This window comes from Bubalus kerabau, chromosome 4, assembly GCF_029407905.1.
Source record: "Bubalus kerabau isolate K-KA32 ecotype Philippines breed swamp buffalo chromosome 4, PCC_UOA_SB_1v2, whole genome shotgun sequence".
In the NCBI taxonomy this organism is placed as follows: domain Eukaryota; kingdom Metazoa; phylum Chordata; class Mammalia; order Artiodactyla; family Bovidae; genus Bubalus; species Bubalus kerabau.
This window is the reverse complement of record NC_073627.1, coordinates 140,830,422-140,856,029: the sequence shown is the minus strand read 5'-3', so window position 1 is coordinate 140,856,029 and position 25,608 is coordinate 140,830,422.

Genomic DNA, 25,608 nt, shown 5'->3' with positions numbered 1-25,608 from the left:
CCTGGGTTCTGGTCTTGCTTCTGATCCTTGCTAACTTATCACCTTGAGCCAATGGCCTTATAAATCTGTTTTATCTCATGTTTAAAGTTAAAATGATAAAAGAAGATAACACCATAGCGCTGATTTACCTGACTCCTAGAAATATGGAGGCAAAGTGCAATAATGAAGTGAAAACATTTTGTCTTCTCTGAGAGCATTTGAAAGACACACACATATATATATTTGGGCTTCTCAAGTGGTGCAGGTGGTAAAAAATCCACCTGCCAGTGCAGGAGACATAAGAGATGCAGGTTTGATCCCTGGGTTGGGAAGATCCTCTGAAGAAGGAAATGGCAACCCACTCCAGTATTCTTGCCTGGAGAATCCCATGGACAGAGGAGCCTGGTGGGCTACAGTCCATGGGGTCACAAAGAGTCAGACACGACTGCAACAACTTAACACACACACACATTTTGTACATATATATTTTTAAATTAAAGGAATGCAATGCATCACGTATATCCAACAAATTACAAAACATGCCCTTAGGTACCTTAGAAAAGCTTAATAGTTTCAATTTATGACACACACTTCGGATACAATGCCTCACAATTATCGATTTTTAGAGCAAAAGCTGAAAAACATCGAAAAAACAGAATTCTAAGTTTCATTGTAAAACACCCACTATTCATTAGATTCTATGACACAGCATGTTTTGGTCATTGTCATTGTACATACACAACATTGCATAGTTGTAATCCATGTGTTGATTCTAGCTGGTGTTCTAGTCTTATTTTTAGGATTATTTCGAATAGCCCTTTTCCTATTTATAATTTTAATGGGAGTATTATTCATCTAACTACTTACCTGTCTAGCTAATCCCAGAATTTAACTATTTCCTAATTGTTGGTCATTTGAGTAATTTTCAATTCTTATTATTACACATGGTCTATTTTTAATCGCGTCGAGATTCCTAGCCGTCACCTAACACGTTCTTGGCTTGGCTCCCTCTACTGTCAGTTGATATATACCCAAGAAATGCCAGCTCATTTTATTATTAGCCTGAGCAAAACAGAATTAGGGAAGGAACTACAAATGTTTTATTTTTAAAATCAGATTGTGCTTTTCCAAGATGGTTTGGGAATGATCTTCTTAAGGAGAACAGAGTTCTAGACCATTGCACCACAGCTTTAATCTCATAAAGAAGAGGCGTGACCACCAGGGACTTTATATACTTATCAAATATTTATTGGGAACCTCCAAGATGCCAGTTTCAGGTTGGGGAAGAAAGGCATAATCCTTACCTTCAGTAAGCTTCCATGTTAGTAAAGGGTCAAGACCAGTGGGACTTTCCTGGCACTCTAGTGGTTAAGATTCCCAGCTACTTTAGAAAACAGGAAAACAGTTTCACAGTTTCTTAAGAAGTTAAACATAAAGGTAACCATTTGACTCAGCTATTTCTCTCATATCTAGCCAAGAGAAACAAAAGGATACATCCATACAAAGACCAGTATGTGAATGTTCACAGCAGCATCATTCCTAATGACCCAAGGTAGAAACTACCCAAGGCCTATCACCTTATGAACAGCTAAACAAAACGTCATCTATCCATAGGATAAAATATTATTCTAGCCTTAAAAGAGGGATGACATTCTGATACCTGCTACAACATGGGTGAAGCTTGAACATATTGTTAAGTAGTCAGTCCTAAAGGACCACATCTTGTATGATTTTATTTATACAAAATGTCAAAACAACAGACAAATTCATAGAGGCAGAAAGTGGACTGTTGATTTCCAAGTCTTGAGGAAAAATGGGAAGTGATTGCCAATGGGTACGGAATTGCTTTTTAAATATATATTTGATTACTTATTTGGCTGCATTGGGTCTGAGTTGTGGCACCCAGGATATTTATTGCAGTATTTCAGCTCTTAGTAAAAGCATGTGGGACCTAGTTCCCCGACCAGCAACTGAACCCGGGCCCCTTGCATTGGGCACTCAGAGTCTTAGACACTGGACCATGAGGGAAGTCCCTTGAATTTCTTCATGGGTGATGACAATGTTTAAGATGGATCATATTGATGGTTATACAACTCTGTTAATATACTAAAACCTTGGATCTGTGTCCTTTAAATGGGTATGAGATGTGAATTATATCCCAATGAAGCTGTTTAAAAAATACTGGGAACAGGCAATAGGAAGATCATTTGGTTTTAAGAAGAATGCCATGGTTAGATTTGCTGTTTGGGTGGGGAGCGGTGGGGCTCTAGAGGGGGTGGTTTGCCAGGGGGCCTGCGCACTGCTTGCAGAATCTTAGTTCCCTGACCAGAGGTCAAACCTGGGCCCCTGGAGGGAAAGCACCAAGTCTTAATGACTGGACTGGCAGGGAATTCCCTAGACTTCCTCTTTAGAACTTTTTCTCTGGAATCAATGCACAGGATGGTTAGGACAGGGCAAAGGAAAAAATGTGAGGTTGGTTAGTGGGTGAGTGTGGCAGTGGGAGAGACATAGAGTAGGCAAGGCAGAATGGACACGTCTGAGACATTAAGGAATAAAACTGACATGATCTGGTGAGTGTCAGATGTGGGGAATGGGAAGTTAAGGATCTTACCCCAGTTACCGACTCAGGCCCTTGGGAAGCAGGAAAGGCTATTCACACAGATGGGAAAGCAACAGGTATCTGCGGGGAAGTGGTGAGTTCAGTTCTGGATAGGGTGATCTGGGGCATCCAAAGGCACTGGTTACGATTCTGGAGCCCAGAGGAGAGAGCTAGTCAAGAGATGGTGCACAACATGTCATATTACTCTCTTACCACCTTATGAGGGAGCTTAAGCCCCTGGATAAGAAAATAGCTATGGATACTGTAGCAGGCAGGCTTCTCTGGTGGTTCAGTCAGTGGCAGGAGATGCAGGTTCGATCTCTGGGTCGGCAAGATTCCCTGGAGAAGGAAATGGCAATTCACTCCAGTATTCTTGCCTGGGAAATCCCACAGACAGAGGAACCTGGTGGGCTACAGTCTGTGGGGTTGCAAGAGTTGGACATGACTTAGCAACTAAACCACCCAACCACCTCCACTACAGCGGGCAAAATATACAGAATTGGCTTTCACCCTCCTTCCATCAAACTGTAACATGAGATGTAGCAATGCTTTTGACTCAGGGCACAGGTTCAGCTTCTCCTATTGATTTACTGTAGCCAGCATTTGAATAGCTTCAAGGACTATTATTTTTAAAATTTAATTTCATTTTTTTAAACTTTTAATTTTATGTTGCAATGTGACATTGTACAGGAGACAGGGATCAAGACCATCCCCATGGAAAAGAAATGCAAAAAAGCAAAATGGCTGTCTGGGGAGGCCTTACAAATAGCTGTGAAAAGAAGAGAAGTGAAAAGCAAAGGAGAAAAGGAAAGATATAAACATCTGAATGCACAGTTCCAAAGAATAGCAAAAAGAGATAAGAAAGCCTTCTTCAGCGATCAATGCAAAGAAATAGAGGAAAACAACAGAATGGGAAAGACTAGAGATCTCTTCCGCAGAAGGCAATGGCACCCCACTCCAGTACTCTTGCCTGGAAAATCCCATGGACAGAGGAGCCTGGTAGGCTGTAGTCCATGGGGTCGCTAAGAGTCGGACACGACTGAGAGACTTCCCTTTCACTTTTCACTTTCATGCATTGGAGAAGGAAATGGCAACCCACTCCAGTGTTCTTGCCTGGAGAATCCCAGGGATAGGGGAGCCTGGTGGGCTGCCGTCTATGGGGTCGCACAGAGTCGGACACGACTGAAGCGACTTGGCAGCAGCAGCACCAGAGATCTCTTCAAGAAAATCAGAGATACCAAAGGAACATTTCATGCAAAGATGGGCTCAATAAAGGACAGAAATGATATGGGCCTAACAGAAGCAGAAGATATTAAGAAGAGATGGCAAGAATACACAGAAGAACTGTATAAAAAAGATCTTCACGACCCAGATAATCACGATGGTGTGATCACTGACCTAGAGCCAGACATCCTGGAATGTGAAGTCAAGTGGGCCTTAGAAAGCATCACTATGAATAAAGCTAGTGGTGGTGATAGAATTCCAGTTGAGCTATTCCAAATCCTGAAAGATGATGCTGTGAAAGTGCTGCACTCAATATGCCAACAAATTTGGAAAACTCAGCAGTGGTCACAGGACTGGAAAAGGTCAATTTTCATTCCAATCCCAAAGAAAGGCAATGCCAAAGAATGCTCAGACTACTGCACAATTGCACTCATCTCACACGCTAGTAAAGTAATGCTCAAAATTCTCCAGGCAGGCTTCAGCAATATGTGAACTGTGAACTTCCTGATGTTCAAGCTGGTTTTAGAAAAGGCAGAGGAACCAGAGATCAAACTGCCAACATCCGCTGGATCATGGAAAAAGCAAGAGAGTTCCAGAAAAACATCTATTTCTGCTTTATTGACTATGCCAAAGCCTTTGACTGTGTGGATCACAAGAAACAGTGGAAAATTCTGAAAGAGATGGGAATACCAGACCACCTGACCTGCCTCTTGAGAAATCTGTATGCAGGTCAGGAAGCAACAGTTAGAACTGGACATGGAACAACAGACTGGTTCCAAATAGGAAAAGGAGTTCGTCAAGGCTGTATATTGTCACCCTGCTTATTTAACTTATATGCAGAGTACATCATGAGAAACGCTGGACTGGAAGAAACACAAGCTGGAATCAAGATTGCTGGGAGAAATATCAATAACCTCAGATATGCAGATGACACCACCCTTATGACAGAAAGTGAAGAGGAACTAAAAAAGCCTCTTGATAAAAGTGAAAGTGGAGAGTGAAAAAGTTGGCTTAAAGCTCAACATTCAGAAAACGAAGATCATGGCATCCGGTCCCATCACTTCATGGGAAATAGATGGGGAAACAGTGGCAACAGTGTCAGACTTTATTTTTGGGGGCTGCAGATGGTGACTGCAGCCATGAAATTAAAAGATGCTTACTCCTTGGAAGGAAAGTTATGACCAACCTAGATAGCATATTCAAAAGCAGAGACATTACTTTGCCAACAAAGGTCCATCTAGTCAAGGCTATGGTTTTTCCTGTGGTCAGGTATGGATGTGAGAGTTGGACTGTGAAGAAGGCTGAGCACTGAAGAATTGATGCTTTTGAACTGTGGTGTTGGAGAAGACTCCTGAGAGTCCCTTGGACTGCAAGGAGATCCAACCAGTCCATTCTGAAGATCAGCCCTGGGATTTCTTTGGAAGGAATGATGCTAAAGCTGAAACTCTAGTACTTTGGCTACCTCATGCGAAGAGTTGACTCATTGGAAAAGACTCTGATGCTGGGAAGGATTGGGGGCAAGAGGAGAAGGGGATGACAGAGAATGAGATGGCTGGATGGCATCACTGACTCGATGGACGTGAGTCTGAGTGAACTCCTGGAGTTGGTGTCGGACAGGGAGGCCTGGCGTGCTGCGATTCATGGGGTCTCAAAGAGTCAGACATGACTGAGCAACTGATCTGATCTGATCTGATATGCAATGTATAGCTTTATTGATTATGCTCAAAGCCTTTGACTGTGTAGATCACAACAAACTGTGGAAAATTCTTCAAAAGATGGAAATACCAGACCACCTTACCTGCCTCCTGAGAAATCTGTATGCAGGTCAAGAAGCAACAGTTAGAACCAGACATGGAACAATGGACTGGTTCCAAATTGGGAAAGGAGTATGTCAAGGCTGTATATTGTCACCCTGCTTATCTAACTTATATGCAGAGTACATCATGTGAAATGCTAGGCTGGATGAAGCACAAGGTGGAATGAAGATTGCTGGGAGAAATATCAATAACCTCAGATACACAGATGACACCACCCTTATGGCAGAAAGTGAAGAGGAACTAGAGCCTTTTGATGAAAGTGAAAAGAAGAGAGTGAAAAAGCTGGCTTAAAACTGAACTTTCAAAAAACTAAGATCATGGCATCCAGTCCTATCACTTTATGGCAAATAGATGGAGAAACAATGGAAACGGTGAGAAACTTTCTTTTCTTGGGCTCCAAAATCACTGCAGATGGTGACTGCAGCCATGAAATGAAAAGATGCTTGCTCCTTGGAAGAAAAGCTATGACCAATCTAGACAGCATATTAAAAAGCAGAGACCTTACTTTGCTGACAAAGGTCCATCTAGTCAAAGCTACAGATTTTCCAGTAGTCATGTATGGATGTGAGAGTTGGACTATGAAGAAAGCTGAGTGCCGAAGAATTGATGCTTTTGAACTGTGGTGTTGGAGAAGACTCTTGAGAGTCCCTTGGACTGCAAGGAGATCAAACAGTCAATCCTAAAGGGAATCAATCCTGAATATTCATTGGAAGGACTGATGAAGCTGAAGCTCCAATAGTTTGGCCACCTGATGTGAAGAATTGACTCATTCTTGACCCTGATGCTGGGAAAGATTGAAGTCAGGAGGAAAAGGGGACGACAGGATGAGATGGTAGGATGGCATCACCGACTCAATGGACATGAGTTTGCGCAAGCTTTGGGAGTTGGTGATGGACAGGGAAGCCTGGTGTGCTGCAGTTCATGGGGCTGCAAAGAGTTGGACACGACTGAGCGACTGAACTGAACTGTAGTTGAGTAATGACGTGTTAGTTTCAGGTGTACAGCAAAGTGATTCAGTTATACTCGTACATGTATCTATTCTTCTTCAAATTCTTTTCCCATTTAGGTTGTTAGATAATATTGAGCAGAGTTCTCTGTGCTATACAGTAGAGGACTGTACTTTTTATGGCACAAATTAGGACCTGTGTTCTGCCAGGGCTTGAAAGTGAAAGTGGTATTCGCTGAGTCGTGTCCAACTTCGTGCAACCCCATTATCTGTAGCCCGCCAGGCTCCTCTGTCCATGGGATTCTCTAAGCAAGAATACTGAAGTGAATAGTCATGCCCTCCTATAGGGGATCTTCCCAACCCAGGGATTGAACCCTGGTCTCCTGCATTGCTGGCAGATTCTTTACCATCTGAACCACCAGAGATTATGCCCAGACTTGAATAAGGCCACAATTAAAAGAAATATTTGAATCTGAAACTCATTTAGAATGTAGGCTGTTTGTTTAACCATGACGTGTATCCCTCTAGATAGTGTATCCCAGGAGGTAGCCTGGTCTAGTGAACAGGGCGGTCCTCACTGCTTCCTTCTAGTATATTCTTAGCAAGTTCCCTGATTGTCAGATGTCTCATCTGAAAAAATGAGAATAACTGTATTTCCCATGTGGTAGGACTAAATATAAAAATTTTGCAAAGTTGGCACAGGGTAAGATCTCAATAAATAGAAGTTTATTATTATTACTCTGATTTTCTTCCTTACATTTTTAAAAGGGGGCTTGATAAAGTGCGGTAAAGGAAATGTTCGGAGTGTCTGGGTTTTGTGCTCTCTTGTAGTTCCTAGATGTGTTCTAACTACCAAAATCCATCCTGCCTCTTGGTGACTGTTATTTTAAACTAAGGATATTTTAAGTTTGTTCTCTTCATAAGTGGCACGATTTTATAAACTGACAGCTCTTTGATCTAATTTGCTGACAGCTTATGCAAGAAATAAATATTTTATTGAAATGCAAAAGCTAGTCAGTGTTTTGCCTCTCTTTCTCCCCACCCTTCTTCCCCTGGGGTATTTGGGCATGGCAGTGGCTGGCTTCCCAGGTAGCTCGATGGTAAAGGATCCACCTTCCAATGCAGGAGATGTAAGAGATGTGGGTTCAATCCCTGGGTCAGGAAATGGCAATCCACTCCAGTATTCTTACATGGGAAATCCCGTGGACAGAGGAGCCTGGTGGACTATAGTCCATGGGGTCAAAAAAAGTCAGGCATAACCTAGTGACTAAATGAGAGAGTGAATTTTTGTCTCTGACTCAGACCCACATGGTCTGTGTACTGCTTGATTTTGGTCCCCATGCTCTCTTCCACCTGTTTCTACACTGTCAGCAACTTTGTTTCTTTATAGTGAATCTTGATCTCCTGTATCCTTTTGTTCTCTGGAGTGCCCATCACTATTTGGGGTTTCCAAATGGCCCAAGAGGGCAGACTGAGACCCTTGTGGATAATCGTAAGGGCATAGGGAACAACTAGGGTTTCCTCCAGCCCAAGGCAGGGAGACAGGCATGTGGGAGAGGGCTGTGGGGGACCTGGCTGGCTTGGTGGTTTTGCCTTTGTCCTTTATCCAAAAGATGCTCCTGGGAGCCAACCAGAGAGCTTTCTGTGTTCATTTTGCATCCTGAGAACAAATACAGCACTTTGGCAAGGGAGCATCAGACCTATAGTAATAACACAGTTCTCTGACATTAAAGTGCAAAAACATTTTCCATGACAGCTTAAAATTAATCGCCATCACTTGGTGCTGTAGATCCCTCTCCTTCATGCAGTGCCAGCTGTGGGACAACTGTTAAGGCAGCCACATGGCTTCCAAGAGTAAGAAGTCTGCGGAGGCAATCGGCAAAGCCACTTTCCCCTTTTGTTCTGGAGAGGATGTGCTTTCTTGCTAACAGGTTGGAAGATGGGGCTGGTAATTGATCACAAAGAACAAACCACAACAGACTCTTCTGGGTGGGATTATAAATGCATCTAGATCCCTTAGTGACATTGATAAACCACTGGAAACGCCTATTGTGCAACTGACTGTTCCAGAAAGTTCCTGTGGTCTTTGAACTCACATCAAGGGAAAAGAAAGGTGCTTCAGCACCTCACTTGCTTTATCTCGCTGATGGAAATGAATAATCAAACACATGTTACCCAGACAATCTCACAGTAGAGTTGTCTGGCAAATATTTATTGGTTTACTTTATTATTTAAAAATTTCGGGAATTTCCTGGCAGTCCAGTGGTTAGGACTTGGTGCTTTCACTGCTGGAGCCCAGGTTCAGTCCCTGGTCGGGGAGGTAAGATCCTTCAAGCCACATGTCACAGCCAAAACAAACAAACAAACAAACACACAAAAAAATTTCTAAACTTAGTTCCTACTCATGATAAAAGTTTAAATTGTTTTGGAAGGTATCAGTAAGCAAGGAAATTCTTCCTCTTTCTTCTGATTCTTTGGCCCCACTCTGTAGAAGTTACCACTAAAAAGAGTTTCTTTATATGTTCTTGCACATGCAAGCTCATACACTTGTGTATGTGTGTTTGTATCTTTTTTTTTTTAATTTAACAATGTGTATTAGATACCCTTTCACAACAGTACCTAGAGGTCCACTTCACAGTTATTAACGTTACAAAATGTTTCTTGGTGTGCATGCATTTATTTATTTAACTGAACCTCTAATTTTGGATATTTGAGGTATCTCATGTTTGCTTTTTTCCTTTTGGTTTGCAACTATGAACAATACCACAAACCACATTTTCTTGGACTTCTCTGTTTGTACTTGTGCAACATATCCGTAAGATAAATTCCTAGAAGTGAAATATTCAGGTCAACGGGTATGTGTAATTTATTTGCAAAAGATTGTGAAATTGTCCTTCAGATAGATAGTAAACATATACTGAAAGTGTTCCCCATGCCAAGCACTGAGCTGGCTGCTAAGAACAAAATGTCATGGTCTTTTCCTTAAGAATCTTATGGTAGAGACACAGCCAGGTGGCTCAGTAGTAAAGAATCTGCCTTCGTAGCAGGAGATGTGGATTCAATTCCTGGTTCCCGAGGAAGATTCCCTGGAGAAGGAAATGGCAAACAACTCCAGTATTTTTGCTGGGAAAGTCCCATGGATAGAAGACCCTTGCGGGCTACAGTCCCTGGATTCGCAAGCGAGTCTGACACAACTGAGTGACTAAACAACATGGTAAGCATTATAATAAGGGTTTGTAACACTTGTTATACTTCACTGTGTTAGCTACTAGTTTTATTCCCTCACTGTGATTTCTTTAAAGATTTTTGGAGTGTTTTTCATTCCAAAGTAATTTTTTAGACTATATTTCCAAGGCTAAAAACAAAAGTCGAGCTTTTGGGCTTGGTGGTGACAGCATGAGGCAGTCCAATCAATATCTGAGAAGCTTCCAGGGACTTCCCTTGTGGTCCAGTGGCCAAGACTTCACCCTCCCAATGCCCGGGGCCCTGTGTTCAATCACTGGTCAGGGAACTAGATCCCACATGCCACAACTAAGACTCAGTGCAGCCAAATAAAGGAATATTAAAAAATACATTTGAGAAGCTTCCAGGTCCAAACACTCCTGTGCCTGTTATGTCATTTAAGCTTTGTAAAGTTACAATTTCTCCACTGATCTCCAGTAGCATATTGGGCACCTACAGACCCGGGGAGTTCCTCTTTCAGTATCCTATCATTTTGCCTTTTCATACTGTTCATGGGGTTCTCAAGGCAAGAATACTGAAGTGGTTTGCCATTCCCTTCTCCAGTGGACCACATTCTGTCAGACCTCTCCACCATAACCCGCCCATCCTGGGTGGCCTCACACGGCATGGCTTAGTTTCATTGAGTTAGATCAGGCTGTGGTCCATGTGATCAGATTGGCTAGTTTCCTGTAATTATGGTTTCAGTGTGTCTGCCCTCTGATGCCCTCTCGCAACACCTACTGTCTTACTCGGGTTTCTCTTACCTTGGAGGTGGGGTCTCTCTTCATGGCCGCTCCAGCAAAGCGCAGTTACTGCTCCTTACCTTGGATGAGGTCGCCCCTCCTGACCCTGAACATGGAGTAGCTCCTCGGCCCTTCTGCACCCATGTAGCCACCACTCCTTGGACGTGGGGTTGCTCCTCTCGGCCACCTCCCCTGACCTTGGGCTTGTGGTCAACGCTGGGCTGGAAGAAGCACAAGCTGAAATCAAGATTGCCAGGAGAAATATCAATAACCTCAGATATGCAGATGACACCACCCTATGGCAGAAAGTAAAGAGGAACTAAAAAGCCTCTTGGTGAAAGTGAAAGAGGAGAGTGAAAAAGTTGGCTTAGAGCTCAACATTCAGAAAACTAAGATCATGGCATCTGGTCCCATCACTTCATGGGAAATAGATGGGGAAACAGTGGAAACAGTGTCAGACTTTATTTTTTAGGGCTCCAAAATCACTGCGGATGGTGATTGCAGCCATGAAATTAAAAGACGCTTACTCCTTGGAAGGAAAGTTATGACCAACCTAGAGAGCATATTGAAAAGCAGAGACATTACTTTGCCAACAAAGGTTCATCTAGTCAAGGCTATGGTTTTTCCAGTGGTCGTGTATGGATGTGAGAGTTGGACGGTGAAGAGAGCTGAGTGTCGAAGAATTGATGCTTTTGAACTGTGGTGTTGGAGAAGACTGTTGAGAGTCCCTTGGACTGCAAGGAGATCCAACCAGTCTACCCCGAAGGAGATCGGTCCTGGGTGTTCATTGGAGGGACTTATGCTGAGGCTGAAACTCCAATACTTTGGCTACCTCATGAGAAGAGTTGACTCATTTGAAAAACCCTGATGCTGGGATGGATTGGGGGCAGGAGGAGAAGGGGATGACAGAGGATGAGATGGCTGGATGGCATCGCCAACTTGATGGACATGAGTTTGAGTGAACTCCGGGAGTTGGTGATGGACAGGGAGGCCTGGCGTGCTGCGATTCATGGGGTTGCAAAGAGTCGGACACGACTGACTAAACTAAACTGAAAGTTACAATTATTCTGATTTTACTGATGAGGAAAATGAGTATGAAGTACGTTTAGGAATTTGCCCCATTAAAGAATGGTGTCCTTTGGGTTTAAACTTGAGCCTCTTCAATGGCGAACCCAGGCCCCTTTCTCCTGAGCAATTCGGCTATGCCACAGTGAGTCACACTGTCCCCAAAGAGTCTGAATCACAGACTCCACAGTGATCTTAAGTTTACCAGGCAGAGGCACAGTGCCAGGAATGAAGAAAAACAAGTAAGAGGGATACCCATGACTTGGTTTTGAAAAAAATCACTGCTTCATGGGGAGAAAGGTCTCTATCTAAATATATATGACATGAACAACATTGACATTCTTCCAGACCAACACTGTAGCCTGAGAAGAGTATGATTTCTCAAGTTAAGAAGATTGGTTGGTTTGAGGGGACTAGAGGGAAGGGGAATTGGACGAAAGTGGTCAAAAGGTACGAACTTCCTGTTAGAGGATAAAGAAGTCCTAGAGATGTCACGTAGAATATGTTGAATGTAATTAACACCACTGTATGTTACATATGGAAGTTGTTAAAAGAACTCTTAAATCTTGAGTTATCATCACAACATATTTTTTTCCCTTTGTTTTGTATTTGTATGAGATGATAGATGTTCATTGATCTTACTGTGCTCATCATTTTATGATGTTTGTAAATCAAATCATTATGCTGCCTACCTTAAACTTATACAGGGCTGTATGTCAATTATATCTCAATAATATTGGGGGGAAGAAAGAAGATTGGTTGGTTTGAAGGATGCAAAGGTAGTTCAGGAGGACAGGGGAGGCTGGAACTGATGGGACAGTGTGGCCAAGGCCTGAGGAGGGCCAGCGTGGGTTGGTTTGAAGGATGCAAAGGTGGTTTGGGAGGACACAGGAGGCTGGAACTGCTGGGACAGCATGGGCAAGGCCTGAGGAGGGCCAGTGTGGTTAGGTGGCTGGATCTTTGTTTGTTTGTTGTTGTAGTTTAGTTGTTAAGTTGTGTCCGACTCTTTGTTACTTCATGGACTGTAGTCCGCCAGGCTCCTCTGTCCTTGGGGATTCTCCAGGCAAGAATACTGGAGTGGGCTGCCATGCCCTCCTCCAGGGGATCTTTCCAACCCAAGGATAGAACCCATGTCTCCTGTGTCTCCTGAATTGGCAGGCAGATTTTTAACCACTGAGTGGTTCTTGATGTACCTGGGGGTTTAAGGCGACAGGGAAGTTAATTGAGGCATATTGTGGAGATTTTCCTTGCTAACTATAAAAGTTTTTTAAACAAAACAAAACAAAAATGACAAGAGCTAATCTGTATTGTAGACAAATGAAAGTCAACAGTATGCAAGAAAAATTAGAATGAGGAACTCTGGGAGGCAGGGAAATCAATGAGGGGACCACTGTGAAAGTCCACGGATGGTTTGGACTGGGGAGATGGCCATGGAAACTGGATGGGCGGCAATGTTGTAGGGATGTTGCAGAGTTGGGTTTGACATGATCAGATCTAACAAGTTTGCTGAAGGATGAAAAGTGAAAGTCACCCAGTCCTGTCTGACTCTTTGCGACCCCATGGACTATACAGTCCATGGAATTCTCCAGGCCAGAATACTGGAATGGGTAGCCTTTCCTTGTCCAGGAAGGTCTTACCAACCCAGGGATCGAATCCAGGTCTCCCGCATTGCAGGAGGATTCTTTACCAGCTGAACCACAAGGGAAGCCCTTGCTGAAGGATGGAGGGAGAAAATTAGAGCTGTCTAGCCCAAGGTGAGTGATTAGGCTCTTAATGGAAAAAGGTGAGCACATGAGGCAGAGCATTTGGTGGGTACAGATCGGGAGTTCAGCTTTGATACGTGGAGTCTGATACCAGGCTGAACATTCCTGCGAGAGACTGGGAGGAGTATCGGAGCCCCAGTTGTAGACTGAAGTGTTGTAGTCAAAGCTAAGGGAGGTTGTTTGGAAGAGAAGGACCAACATGACCTAAATTTAAGGCATTATTAGGGAAAGAAACTAGGGAAGAAAACTGAGAAATAGGGAGGTAAATAGGAGAAATAGGACGCAGGCAGTATGGAACGTAAATGAAGAGTTTTAAGAAGGGATGGTATGATTTCCCTGGTGGTCCAGTGGTTGAGTCTCTGTGCTTCCATTGCAGAGGGCATGGGTTTGATCCTTGGTTGAGAAAGTTCCACATGCTTTGAAATGTGGCCAAAATAGAAAGAGAGAAAGAAAAATAGAAGGGATGGTGAATAATTTGTAAATTGCAGAAAATTTGAGATGCAATGAGTTGAATGTCATTAATTAACATGTTGAGTGTCATGATTAGGAAATTTTTGAGATAATGGGTCTGTAAACAGTAGTTGAAAGTATTTCTAAAAGGAGGTAACCAGGTTATAAACCAGTAAGTCAAGTATAATTGAGGGGAGAATGTTGGGCCCTGGACTTCAAGTGGGTTATGATCATTCCGGATGGACAGGGCTTTCCATAAGAAAGTGAACCTACCACCATGCTAGGGGCCTTCCTGGGTGGCTCTAGTGGTAAAGAACCTGCTACCAATGCAGGAGACATAAGAGATGTGAGTTCAGTCCCTGGGTTGGTTGATCCCCTAGAGGAGGGCATGACAACCCACTCCAGTATTCTTGCCTGGAGAATTTTATGGACAGAGGGGCCTGGCGGGCTACAGCCCACGGGGTTGCAAAGAGTCGGACATGGCTGAAGCGATTTAGCATGCATGCACACACCATGCTAGGGTACACGGTGAGAATGCCAGGGAAAAAATAACTGTCATAGACAGGGACTTCCCTGGTGGTCCAGTGGCTAAAATTCCATGCTCCCAAAACAGGAGGCCCAGGTTCAATCCTTGATCAGGGAACTAGATCCCACCAAGAGTTCACATGCCACAACTAAAAACCACACATGCTGCAACTCAGAGCTGGGACAGACAAATAGATAAATAAATAAAATAAACATAAAAAAAAAGAGTAGAGAGACAACAGAAAAAGCAGGAAATTTGCAGAAATTGGACCAAGAATGTGGGAAAGATAAGGCTGATTAAGAAATTGCCCTCTGTCACAGGTCTGCTCATGTTGGTGGTATTGGAATGACCATGGGTATTCTTGGGATCCAGTTAAAGGGAAACTGATTTTCAGGTTTAATGGGATCAACCTGGGTTTAGTGGGATATATTTATCTGGCTCACAGTCACTTTCATGCCTACTGAAGTTCCTGATGGTCATCCAGGTGTGGTCACATGGAGGTGTGTGGACAGACTGGCAACACAAGTGGGTCTCACCACACCCAGCCCCAAAGCATGAGGAGGGTGGAAGAGAAACAAGCCTTGATATGTAGGGTTAAGTCTGGAAAATTTTTCTAAATTCTATCACTTGTATGAAAGAAATGTCATAAAAGACTTTTAAAATTCAATAACAGATTAAGAAACTGGAATGATCAATGATAAAAAAAATTTTCAAAAACTCATGTTAGGAAAAAAACAGGGGTTTATCTTTCTAGTCTCTCTATAAATTATATTACAAAATCACTGTCAGGTAAAGGTGTGACCAAAGATAATGAAGTAAAAAATGTAGGGAAAATGTGTTATAGTGGGTTGTTAGGTAGCAAATTGTTAAAAATACTGTATTACCTTTTCTGGATTTGGGGGATTTACTTTCCTGGGTGTATCGGCTTTAAAAGATTGCTATTTGTTGTGACTTTTCTTATTTGGATTAAATGTTCATTTCCATACCTAATTTAAATTCTATACTTCTTCTCTATCACATGCATAAATATGTGAGGTTCTGAATGCCCTAAATTATATAAGCTTGAGACTCCATAAAACCCGGTTCTGCCCCTCTTAGATCCTTACATCTTTATGGTAGCAGGAATATTATTGGTTGTGAAAGAACCTTTGTGTGTCTAAACAAAGAAGAAAATCTGGATATTCAAATACGTGGGCTGTATTCTACTGTAACCTCTTTACTCGATACCACAGAGATGCAGATCTATGATTCATCCTGCATAGTAATAAAACATGACTGAGAATGAATTCCAAATGCTTTAATAGGCAATTTCTTTTTGGAGCAAAGGTACACTTTGCATAAGTGTACAATAAATATTTGCTGATTTGAGCAAAAAAGATGTGTAAATACTTAGTCCCTACTGAAAAAGATAGGAAATTCTTTCATTGAATGGAGGTCAGTAGCTAGTGGATATAATCATTATGGTTCCAAGAGAAGCTCTTCCTTCTCATCGCCCAGCCCCTCTATTCTGATAGCCGGTACCTACTCTAGGGCAGCGGTTCCCAACTTTTTTGGCACCAGGGACTGTGTTCATGGAAGACAATTTTTCCACAGATTGCGGTGGGGGGCGGTGGGGATGGTTTCGAGATGATTCAAGCTCATTATATTAATTGTGCACTTTATTTCTCTTATTATTACATCAGTTCCACCTTAGATCATCCCAGAGATTGGGGACCCCTGCTCTAGGTTAAAAGGTCAATCCAGACAATGAGACAGAAAAGATGACAACATGCATTCATTCATCCAACTTCCAAGGAATATCTACTGAAACTAGCATGACCTGGGTCAGCGACTTGGGTGTGGGAACATGATCAACTCTTTTCTATTTTGCCAATTAAGCATTCAAGATCCCACATGCCCAACTTAGCAGGAAATACACCTCCCTCTGGAGGCATCTCTGATTTGTCTGAGAGCATCAGATACCCATTCAGCCCCAAATGCTAGGCTAGTCCTGGTTCTGTCAGGCAGAGAGAACGGCTGATCTTGCTTCCTCCATAGCCTCACTCTTGTTCTAAAAATTGGTCCCATTCACAACTGTGGATGCTCTTACATTATGTTGATGCTGTGTTGCTTCTTGAAGCTCCCCATTAGTGGTGGTGGTGCCTCAACAATGGACTCTAACTTTAGAGCTCTTTTAATTCATACCTACATGGTCAGGTACGAATTCAGTTCAGTTCCAACACAGTTGTATCCAACTCTGCGACCCCATGGACTGCAGTACGCCAGGCTTCCTTGTTCATCACCAACTCCCGAAGCTTGCTCAAACTCATGTCCATTGAGTTGGTGATGCCATCCTACCATCTCATCCTCTGTTGTCCCCTTCTCCTCCTGACTTCAATCTTTACCCTAGCATCAGGGTCTTTTCCAATGAGTCAATTCTTCACATCAGGTGGCCAAACTATTGGAGCTTCAGCTTCAGCATCAGTCTTTCCAGTGAACATTCAGGACTGAATCCCTTTAGGATTGACTGGTTTGATCTCCTTGTAGTCCAAGGGACTCTCAGGAATCTTTGTCAACACTGCTGTTCAAAAGCATCAATCCCCCAGCACTCAGCTTTCTTTATAGGCCAACTCTCACATCCATACATGACAATTGGAAAAACCATAGCTTTGACTAGACTGACTTTTGTCAGCAAAGTAAGGTCTCTGCTTTTTAATATGCTGTCTAGATTGGTTATAGCTTTTCTTCCAAGGAGCAAGCATCTTTTAATTTCAGGCTGCAGTCACCATCTGCAGTAACTCTGGAGCCCAAGAAAAGAAAGTTTCTCACTGTTTCCATTGTTTCCCCATCTATTTGCCACGAAGTGATAGAACTGGATTCCATGATCTTAGTTTTTTGAAAGTTCAGTTTTAAGCCAGATTTTTCACTCTCCTCTTTCACTTTCATCAAGAGGCTTTTTAGTTCCTCTTCGCTTTCTGCCATAAGGGTGGTGTCATCTGCATATCTGAGGTTATTGATATTTCTCCCAGCAATCTTGATTCCAGCTTGTGCTTCATCCAGCCTGGTATTTCACATGATGTACTCTGCATATAAGTTAGATAAGCAGGGTGACAATATACAGCCTTGACATACTCCTTTCCCAATTTGGAACCAGTCCATTGTTCCATGTCTGGTTCTAACTGTTGCTTCTTGACCTGCATACAGATTTCTCAGGAGGCAGATCAGGTGCTCTGGTATCCCCATCTCTTGAAGAATTTTACACAGTTTGTTGTGATCCATGCAGTCAAAGGATTTAGCTTAGTCAATGAAGCAGAGATAGCTGTTTTTCTGGAATTCTCTCGCTTTTTCTATGACCCAACAGATGTTGGCAATTTGATCTCTGGTTCCTCTGACTTTTCTAAATCCAGCTTGAACATCTGGAAGTTCATGGTTCACATACTGTTGAAGCCTCACTTAGAGAATTTTGAGCATTACTTTGCTAGTGTGTGAGATAAGTGCAATTGTGCAGTAGTTTGAACATTCTTTGGCATTGCCTTTCTTAGGGATTGGAATGAAAACTGACTCTTGCCAGTCCTGTGGCCACTGCTGAGTTTTCCAAATTTGCTGGCATATTGAGTGCAGCACTTTCACAGCATCATCTGTTAGAATTTGAAATAGCTCAACTGGAATTGTTCCTAGCGATGCTTCCTAAGGCCCACTTGACTTCGCACTCCAGGAGGTCTGGCTCTAGGTGAGTGATCACAGCATCGTGGTTATCTGGGTCATGAAGATCTTTTTTGTATAGTTCTTCTATGTATTCTTGCCGCCTCTTCTTAGTATCTTCTGCTTCTGTTAGGTCCATATCATTTCTGTCCTTTATTGTGCCCATCTTTACATGAAATGCTCCCTTGGTATCTCTAATTTTCTTGAAGAGGTCTCTAGTCTTTCCCATTCTGTTGTTTTCCTCTATTTCTTTTGCACTGATCACTGAGGAAGGCTTTCTTATCTCTCCTTGCTGTTCTTTGGAACTCTGCATTCAGATGGATATATCTTTCCTTTTCTCCTTTGCCTTTTGCTTCTCCTCTTTTCTGAGCTATTTGTAAGGCCACCTCAGACAATGATTTTGCCTTTTTGCATTTCTTTTTCTTGGGGATGCTTTTGATCACTACCTCCTGTACAATGTCACAAACCTCCATCCATAGTTCTTCAGACACTCTATCAGATATAATCCCTTGAATCTATTTGAAACTTTCACTATATAATCGTAAGGGATTTGATTTAAGCCATACCTGAAAGGTCTAGTGGTTTTTCCTATTTTCTTCAATTTAAGTCTGAATTTTGCAATAAAGAGTTTATTATCTGAGCCACCATCAGCTCCCAGTCTTGCTGACTGTATAGAGCTTCTCCATCTTTGGCTGCAAAGAATATAATCAGTCTGATTTTGGTATTGACCATCTGGTGAGGCCCAAGTGTAGAGTCGTCTCTTGTGTTGTTGGAAGAAGGTGTTTGCTATGACCAGTACAATCTCTTGGCAAAACTCTGTTAGCCTTTGCCCTGCTTCATTTTGTACTCCAAGGCCAAACTTGCCTGTTACTCCAGGTATCTCTTGACTTTCTACTTTTGCATTGCAGTCCCCCATGATGAAAAGGACGTCTTTCTTGGTGTTAGTTCTAGAAGGTCTTGTAGGTCATCATAGAACTGTTTAACTTCAGCCAAAGCAATCTTGAGAAAGAAGAATGGAACTGGAGGAATCAATCTGCCTGACTTCAGGCTCTACTACAAAGCCATGGTGATCAAGACAGTATGGTACTGGCACAAAGACAGAAATATAGATCAATGGAACAAAATAGAAAGCCCAGAGATAAATCCACATACCTATGGACACCTTATCTTTGACAAAGGAGGCAAGAATATACAATGGAGAAAAGACACTCTCTTTAACAAGTGGTGCTGGGAAAACTGGTCAACCACTTGTAAAAGAATGAAACTAGAACACTTCCTAACACATACACAAAAATAAACTCAAAATGGATTAAAGATCTAAAAGTAAGACCAGAAACTATAAAACTCCTAGAGGAGAACATAGGCAAAACACTCTCTGACATAACTCACAGCAGGATCCTCTATGACCCGCATCCCAGAATATTGGAAATAAAAGCAAAAATAAACAAATGGGACCTAATTAAAATTAAAAGCTTCTGCACAACAAAGGAAACTATAAGCAAGGTGAAAAGACAGCCTTCAGAATGGGAGAAAATAATAGCAAATGAAGCAACTGACAAACAACTAATCTCAAAAATATACAAGCAACTCCTGCAGCTCAATTTCAGAAAAATAAACGACCCAATGAAAAAATGGGCCAAAGAACTAAACAGACATTTCTCCAAAGACATGCAGATGGCTAACAAACATATGAAAAGATGCTCAACATCACTCATTATCAGAGAAATGCAAATCAAAACCACAATGAGGTACCATTTCATGCCAGTCAGAATGGCTGCTATCCAAAAGTCTATAAGCAATAAATGCTGGAGAGGGTGTGGAGAAAAGGGAACCCTCTTACACTGTTGGTGGGAATGCAAACTAGTACAGCCACTATGGAGAACAGTGTGGAGATTCCTTAAAAAACTGGAAATAGAACTGCCATACAACCCAGCAATCTCACTGCTGGGCATACACACCGAGGAAACCAGAATTGAAAGAGACACGTGTACCCCAATGTTCATCGCAGCACTGTTTATAATAGCCAGGACATGGAAGCGACCTAGATGTCCATCAGCAGACGAATGGATAAGAAAGCTGTGGTACATATACACAATGGACTATTACTCAGCCATTAAAAAGAATACATTTGAATCAGTTCTAATGAGGTGGATGAAACTGGAGCCTATTATACAGAGTGAAGTAAGCCAGAAAGAAAAACACCAATACAGTATACTAACGCATATATATGGAATTTAGAAAGATGGTAATGATAACCCTGTATGTGAGACAGCAAAAGAGACACAGATGTATACAACAGTCTTATGGACTCTGTGGGAGAGGGTGAGGGTGGGATGATTTGGGAGAATGGCATTCAAACATGTATAATATCATATGTGAAATGAATAGCCAGTCCAGGTTCAATGCATGATACAGGATGCTTGGAGCTGGTGCACTGGGATGACCCAGAGGGATGGTATGGGGAGGGAGGTGGGAGGGGGTTCAGTATGGGGAGCATGTGTACACCCGTGGCGGATTCATGTTGATGTATGGCAAAACCAATACAATATTATAAAGAAAAAAATAAAATAAAAAATAAAAGGAAAAAAAAAGAACTGTTCAACTTTAGCTTCTTCGGCATTAGTGGTTGGGACATAGACAGATTACTGTGATATTGAATGGTTGCCTTGAAAACGAACAGAGATCATTCTGTCATTTTTGAGATTGCACCCAAGTACTGCAATTTCAGACTCTTTTGCTGACTATGAGGGTTATTCCATTTCTTCTAAGGGATTCTTGAGTTTTTGGACCTTGATTCATGGACCTAACATTCCAGGTTCCTGTGCAATATTGTTCTTAAAGCATTGGACTTTACTTTTATCACCAGTCCCATCCACAACTGGGCATTGTTTTCACTTTGGCTCAGCCTCTTCATTCTTTCTGGAGCTATTAATTGCCACCCTCCAAACAAGAACAGTTGAGCTATTTCAAATCCTGAAAGATGATGCTGTGAAAGTGCTGCACTTACTATGCCAGGAAATTTGGAAAACTCAACAGTGGCCACAGGACTGGAAAAAGGCAGTTTTCATTCCAATCCCAAAGAAAGGCAATGTCAAAGAATGCTCAAACTACCACACAATTGCACTCATCTCACATGCTAGTAAAGTAATGCTCAAAATTCTCCAAGCCAGGCTTCAGCAATACGTGAACCGTGAACTTCCTGATGTTCAAGCTGGTTTTAGAAAAGGCAGAGGAACCAGAGATCAAACTGCCAACATCTGCTGGATCATGGAAAAAGCAAGAGAGTTCCAGAAAAAGATCTACTTCTGCTTTATTGACTATGACAAAGCCTTTGACTGTGTGGATCACAATCAACTGTGTAAAATTCTTCAAGAGATGGGAATACCAGACCACCTGATCTGCCTCTTGAGAAATCTGTATGCAGGTCAGGAAGCAACAGTTAGAACTGGACATGGAACAACAGACTGGTTCCAAATAGGAAAAGGAGTTCGTCAAGGCTGTATATTGTCACCCTGCTTATTTAACTTATATGCAGAATACATCATGAGAAGCACTGGACTGGAATAAACACAAGCTGGAATCAAGATTGCCGGGAGAAATATCAATAACCTCAGATATGCAGATGACACCACCCTTATGGCAGAAAGTGAAGAGGGACTCAAAAGCCTCTTGATGAAAGTGAAAGTGGAGAGTGAAAAAGTTGGCTTAAAGCTCAACATTCAGAAAACGAAGATCATGGCATCTGGTCCCATCACTTCATGGAAAATAAATGGGGAAACAGTGGAAAACAGTGTCAGACTTTATTTTTTAGGTCTCCAAAATCACTGCAGATGTTGATTGCAGCCATGAAATTAAAAGACGCTTACTCCTTGGAAGGAAAGTTATAACCAACCTAGATAGCATATTCAAAAGCAGAGACATTACTTTGCCAACAAAGGTCCATCTAGTTAAGGCTATGGTTTTTCCTGTGGTCATGTATGGATGTGAGAGTTGGACTGTGAAGAAGGATGAGTGCCAAAGAATTGATGCTTTTGAACTGTGGTGTTGGAGAAGACTCTTGAGAGTCCCTTGGACTGCAAGGAGATCCAACCAGTCCATTCTGAAGGAGATCAGCCCTGGGATTTCTTTGGGGGGAATGATGCTCAAGCTGAAACTCCAGTACTTTGGCCACCTCATGCGAAGAGTTGACTCATTGGAAAAGACTCTGATGCTGGGAGGGATTGGGGGCAGGAGGAGAAGGGGATGACAGAGGATGAGATGGCTGGATGGCATCACTGACTCGATGGACGTGAGTCTGAGTGAACTCCGGGAGTTGGTGATGGACAGGGAGGCCTGGCGTGCTGCAATTCATGGGGTCGCAAAGAATCAGACACGACTGAGTGACTGAACTGAACTGAGACAAGAACAACCACCAAACAGCTCTGCAGACTGAGGGGGTAGTCAGTAGAACTCAGACCATGAGTTGACAGCCCAAAACATGGATAAAAATGTGAAGTTCTGAATTCCCAGGCACCCCAGGCATCTACAATACCTCGGGCACCAGAGTCAAGGATCAAGACGCAATCTGGTTTTCAAGGAGTGCGTAGCCTACAAATAAATGCTGCAATGAAATGTAATAAATACATATGCAGCTTGCAAAGTGTTCATTGGCTGCTGGGGGACCATAAGGGAGGGGTGCTTGAACCAACCTGGTGAAACAACCATCTAATTGACAGACTCTGTACTGAGTTCAGAATCCTTCCTCCCTTCCAGGGTTGGCCCACTACCTTCAGGCAAAAGGGCACCCCCACTCAGTTCTTGGAGGCTTCTTAGCAGATCTTCGTGATAGTGATAGAAGGGTCCCCCACAGGGCTGGGAGGAGGGTGAGGCAAATCTCAACAGTTCACCAAAAGCTTCAGAAATTGAGATTCATATTTTTTTTTAATTAAAAAAAATATTTTTGGCTGCAGGATATTAGTTTCCTGACCAGTAATTGAACCCTCATCCCCTACCATGGAAGCATGGAGTCTTAACCACTGGACTGCCAGGGAATCTCTGAGATTCATATTTTTTAAAAAAATAATGGCAAATTATGGTCCATAGGTCAGCTGCCTGGTTTTATAAAGTTTTATTGGAAACAACATCAGGATTAGGGTAAGGTGAGTAAGACAGTGCCGTGAAAGTAAAGGTTTGAATTTTTACTTAAAATTGTGTTGACTTGCCTGGTCGTCCTTTGGTTAAGATGCCAAGCTTCCACTGCAGGGAGCACAGGTTTGATCCCTGGTCAGGGGACTAAGATCCCACATGCTGCAAGGTAAAACTAAAAAAAAAAATGTGATTTTTTGTTCATCACTTTTTTGGTATTGTTTTTGTCTGTTTAACATATTATATTAAAACACTGGAGCTTCCCTGATGGCTCAGATGAATAAAGAATCCGCCTGCAATTTGGGAGACTTGGGTTCGATCCCTGGGTTGGGAAGATCCTCTGGAGGAGGGCATGGCAACCCACTCCAGTATTCTTGCCTGGAGAATCCCCATGGACAGAGGAGCCTGGGGGTTACAGTCCATGGGGTCACAAAGAGTTGGACATGATTTCTTCGTGCCCATGTAAATTCTGTGCCCAAGGAGAGTGATCTTGGACTTCCCAGCCTCTGGAACTGTGAGAAATAGATATTTACTATATAAGTCATCCACCCTATGGTATTTTTTGTTGTAGCAGCCCATATTGACTAAGACAGCTATTAGCTGAGGGTAAAGGGAGATGTGAAGTTACACAGTTGTTTTTGTGGGGAGAAGGATCAAAAATCACATCAGAAAAGCATAGTAGCCTTGTTGAGTGGGCCTTGAATGCCAATCTGATGTTGCTGATGAAGAATTTAAAGGTAATCAATCTGCCAAGTGGTGTGGTCTTTTTCTCCCGCCATGCTTGAGGCACCAGTATAAGTTGAAACTAAGCAAATTGCTTAGTTTGGGGTCATCTAGGTTGGGGTGTCACAGAAGAGGAATGACGCTAAGTTAGAGAATTTGAGAGAGAATGAATGTCACGCTGAATCATGGTGCCTGAGCAGGGCACCCCCTTCATGCCATATTATTTCTAATACTGTATAGCATGATATTCTGAACAGGAGATTGGAGCCCAGTTTAATCACAGCCTGACGTGGGCATTCTTTTTGCAAATTTAAGGTCTGAAGGGGGAAAGGATGGAAGAAAAAGGCTCTCCTGGCAATGGAAACATTTAATAAAGATTTTTCTCCCTTTTTGAGCTTTTCGAGGATGTTTCTATTCATATTTGGAATAAAAAGAAAATGATCCCACTTCTCATAAGCTTGTCACTGTTTATGTCTTTCTTAAAAGAGCTTGGAATATTTCCCAAAGATGATATTGTACATCTTTATCTATCAATGAGTGAGGAATGTGAATTTATAAATTTAAAGTGGGGGAAATCGAGCAGTGAGTTAACTTGCCTGATGTTACTAAGCCAAGAAGTTAGAGAGATGGGAAAAGAACCCAGATATTCAGCTTTCTAGTTTCTATTTACCAGCTCATGTTTCCATGGAGAAAAATTCAGAGTGCCAATCAAACAGATGCTGAGCCCACATTCTATTCCTAAAGATACATGTGGACCCTGTTCATCAAGGTTTGCAAAGCTTTCAGAGAGCTAGGAATGATTTTGGTGGGGGCGTGAGAGACAAGATAATTTTAATTCCATTTTAGAAAGCACCATCCCACCTTGTTAGAAGCTGAATTCAGTGTCAGTTTGGTGTCTGCTCATCAGCCCAGTTCTCCACCGTGTCAGCCCAATTCTCCAGGCAATCTGCTTTTAACCACTGTGTCCTCTCCTTTCCATTAGGCAAATTCTACCTGCTCCTCCTTCAAGAGATGCTCTTCCAAAAGGCCTTCCCCTGAAACTTAGCTACAGTGTTCTCTCCTTGTAAGTATTACCTTAATTGCCTTCTGTGCTTATTACAAAGGGCAAACATTCACATTCCTTTTGGGTGTGGTTGGAGGGTGGGACCCACTCAAAGGGTATGCTGAGAAATGTCTAACAACAAGTACTGATTTTTTTATTTTTTTAAACCCTGATTTGGGGACTTTATTGGTGGTCTAGTAGTTAAGAATCTGCATGCTGGTGTGAGGGACAGAGGTTCACACCCTGGTCTGGGAATTAAGATCCTACATGCTGGCTGAGCAGCTACTAAGCCTGAGGGGCAACTAAGCCCCATGTGCCACAACTACTGAGCCTGTGCACCCTAGAATTTGAGCTCTGCAACAAGAGAAGTCACCATAATGAGAAGGCAGCCCCCGCTTGCCACAACAGCAACAAAGACCAAGTGCAGCCAAAGATAAATAAATAAAATTTAAAAACTTTTTTAAAATAAATAAAGCCCTGATTTGTAAGCCTTTGCCAACTTCTGTGGTGTAAATATGCTTATCATGGCCGATTGCAAGATACCAACATGACAACACCAAACTGGGAAAGAACATGCATTATTGGCTCTAGTGAGCTGGTACTGGTTGGCTCCAGCATATCAGTGGTGTATTAGGGATACATTTTGTGCCACTTTAGATTTTCTTGGCTTCTCTCATGGAGAAGGCAATGGCACCCCACTCCAG